Here is a 3461-nt window from a genome sequence, read left to right on the forward strand (position 1 = left end):
ATTTTCCATAACATGTCCAGGATATTTTTAAAACATCATCAAAACGTTTCTGAATTTTGTTGACAATGTTTGTAAAATGTTTTGTAAATGTCTTAAATATGCATGTTTATAAAATATCCTTGAAACATTTTTAAAACATAAAAAAAAAATGTTTTTGCAGGATAAAATTTTGTGAAAATGTTCAAAAAACATTTTACAAAATGTTTTAATAATGTTCATATTCTCAAAACATCATTTAAATGTTATATGAATATCATAAGAAAAATGTTTTCTTACATCATCATTCAAATGTTTTATAAAATATTAAAAAAACATTTTAATCATGTTTGATCTGGGGGTGGGGGAGGGGGGGGGGGGGGGGGGGGGGTTCCTGGGTCCCCTTATGGAGCTACAATTATGGTTAATCTAATTCCTACTATTAGTTTAGAGCCTGTGGCCCCTCTTTTCATAATCCTGGATCTGCATCTGAAAAACAACTGCTGTCATACTGATCTTTACCCCACATCTCCTTTTACAATTGTTTGTTGATTGCAGTTGAATCTTCATATATTTTGTTTACTTTTGTCGGATTTATGTATCATTGTCAATTTGACATAACCCTATTTTTTGTAATACCTTGAACACGTTATAATTTGTCATGGTTTTTTTCTGATTTTAATCTTTGTGCATTTTTTTGAGAAGTATTTCTTGATCTCATGTTTGATCACATGTAGCATCGGACATTTTTTTTCTGAAGTTTTTTTACTGTTTTCTTTGCTGCCTTAGTCAACACTATACAAGATAGAATTACAATTATAAATGCAAAACATTTATTCAATATTTTCGTATCACTGTTCTTTTTCAAAGTTTCTTTTGTTCCATTCTTTTTATTTCTTTTGACATCTGCTGGCTTCTGTAAAATAAAGTATAAACAAATTAGTCCTTCTGTTTAGTGATTAAACGAGTGGAAATTCAGCTAATTTCATTGAATTACACAATAAACTATTTTTCTTCAATTTAATCCAGTGTTTAATCCAGTGTTTTCACAAAAATATATTGAAAAGTGTCATCTAATCAGTGTTAATGGATTCAGAAGCAACAATTGTAGCTACTTTATACATCTGTAGAGTTTGGGGTGTATTATTATTACAAAAGTGTAACGGTAGATTTCACCAGTTTATAAAATAAGACATGTATACTACAATTTTCTCAACTTAGAGTAGCCAGCCTATAGGGCCTGTAACATTTTCTTGGTCTTACAAAAAAAAAACAAGTTTCGTAATGGTTATTGTATATTTTAGCGCAAATACATGTACTATAGATTGAGGATTTTAAAGAATAAATACCTTCATAAAATGTGCTCCTCCAGGATGGTTTGAATCATTTCTAAGCTTATATTCTTCTATATAATCCCCATTTCCATTCTCAATTTTAATCTGCATTTCTGAAAATCTATCCTAAATTTTGGTATGTCTAATCATGCTAATTGATCCTACAAAAGTTAAAATAAACAATATAAATAAAATACAGGTAAGAAAAAGTCACATTGTATTAGTCAGCTACAAAGGCCACAACATTCAAAAATAAACAGCTGCGCCATGAGCGCATGATACGCCCGTTGCATTTTCGAAGAAAAAAGTTCAATCATTTCTCAATGTCAAATCAGATATTCATGAAAATTGAAAGGGAGCTTAAGTCAATAGATATAAACTATTCACCAAAGTTTACAGAGAACTGCTGAAAGCGTTTTTGAGTTATTGTCCGAAAACTAGAAAATCCACACTATTTTTAATGAATAAAACTCCAGAACTCGGAAACATAAAATCTAAAATTTTAAAAGTTTTATTCAAATTGGTTAAAGCATTTATGAGTTAATGTCCGACATGTTGACGACAGACATACGGACAACGGTATACCATAATACGTCCCGTAAACGGGCGTATAATTAAAGACAATTCAAACAATGAAACTAATGGCATAATTTATAAAACAAATATGTCAGAAATGAACCGACAACTACTAAATCAAACTTCTGTCTTGGGACCGGCACATAAATAATTATCTGGCCTTGGGCTGGGCTGTACGGCTTTACACAAATGTACAAGTTACATAAACAATATATTATAGCACAGGGGTGCGTATTATAGATATTTTGGGGCAGAAATATATGCTAGTCGACTGGTATGTGTTATATATTGTGTGTTTATAGCTAACCATTGCGTGTTTGAGATTCCCTTGACTAGTAGATACGTAGCCAGCGATTGAGCTAAGGAAGTACTGCTTAAATAGCTCAGTCTGTTAAAGCCAACAAAGCGTCAAAGGGCTGACTTGTAACACAGAACTTTTCAGACATGCTCACTGGTTACAAGTGATTACATTTATGAATTTTAAAATCATATAAATAACCCTTAAGTTTAACCCCTTTTCTATAATTCGTAATGTTCACTGGACATAAACATCATAACATATAGGTAGACTACATCATCACCCCCCTTTTTGCATTGTGCTTGCTTACACTCGTATTAATTCTTGGAATATATTAATCAAATTAACCAAGATATTTCCAGAAGCATAACAATGTTTTATAAATGTGAACTAGTGTCATATCTTACCAGTTTTAACGCATGATAAGGTTATTCTTTATTTTGTACGTTTCCTTTGTCTTTGTTTATACAGCATGGTAAATAAAACTTCCGGTTACTGGTTTCCAAAATTGCTTCGGATCATGTTCGTTGGTCATTGGGAACAGTTAGATTTTATATGTATAAACTTTTTTTGTCGGTACTGGAACAGAAAACCGGAAAATAGCAATACGTGCACTGTAAAAGGATATATATGGGAATTATCGCTTCAATCACTGTCATTTGATGAAATAAAGTTTTTCTTCCATAACCTAAATTAATGTTTGCAAAATATTGTTTAAACATTTTCTATTAAATGTTTTTAGGTAAATGTATTCATAATATTTTTTTAAAAATGTTGTTAAAATATTAGCAACAAAATGTTTTATAAATTCATTTTCTCAATATTAAATGCGTAACGTTTTTTAAATGTTTTTGGGTAAATGTATTCATATCATTATTTTAAAATGTTGTTAAAATATTAGTAACAAAATGTTTTATAAATTCATTTTCCCAATATTAAATGCGTAATGTTTTTAAAATGTTTTCATCAAATATTATGAAGAAATGTTGTTAAAATATCTTAAAGGCATGTTATTAAAACATTTCATGAAACATTTTTAGAAAATGTTTTAAAAACATCGCAGCAATAGTGTTAAGAATGTTTTACTCATATGCTTTTAAAATGTTTTTTAGAGGTAGAACGTACATATCTTCTGAACATTTATAAAACATTCAAACAAAATATCTTAAAAAATGTCATTGAAAACATTTTCATGAATATTCTTACATCATTGTAAAAACATTTTCTAAAAATGTTTTAAATAAATGTTTTTAAAATACAAGAAAAAATATCTACAT

At 29.3% G+C, this 3461-nt stretch overlaps 1 long non-coding RNA gene across 1 annotated transcript; it reads right to left on the reverse strand.

The window, feature by feature from the left end:
• Positions 1-792: 792 nt before the first annotated feature.
• Positions 793-2729, reverse strand: LOC127718930 (uncharacterized). The gene is made up of 3 exons (XR_007990018.1): positions 2592-2729; positions 1326-1471; positions 793-892 (listed from the first exon to the last, which is right to left on the reverse strand). It is a non-coding gene; the product is annotated as an uncharacterized LOC127718930 (long non-coding RNA).
• Positions 2730-3461: the final 732 nt, after the last annotated feature.

Source organism: Mytilus californianus, unplaced genomic scaffold (assembly GCF_021869535.1).
Source record: "Mytilus californianus isolate M0D057914Y unplaced genomic scaffold, xbMytCali1.0.p SCAF_10, whole genome shotgun sequence".
Lineage (NCBI taxonomy): Eukaryota > Metazoa > Mollusca > Bivalvia > Mytilida > Mytilidae > Mytilus > Mytilus californianus.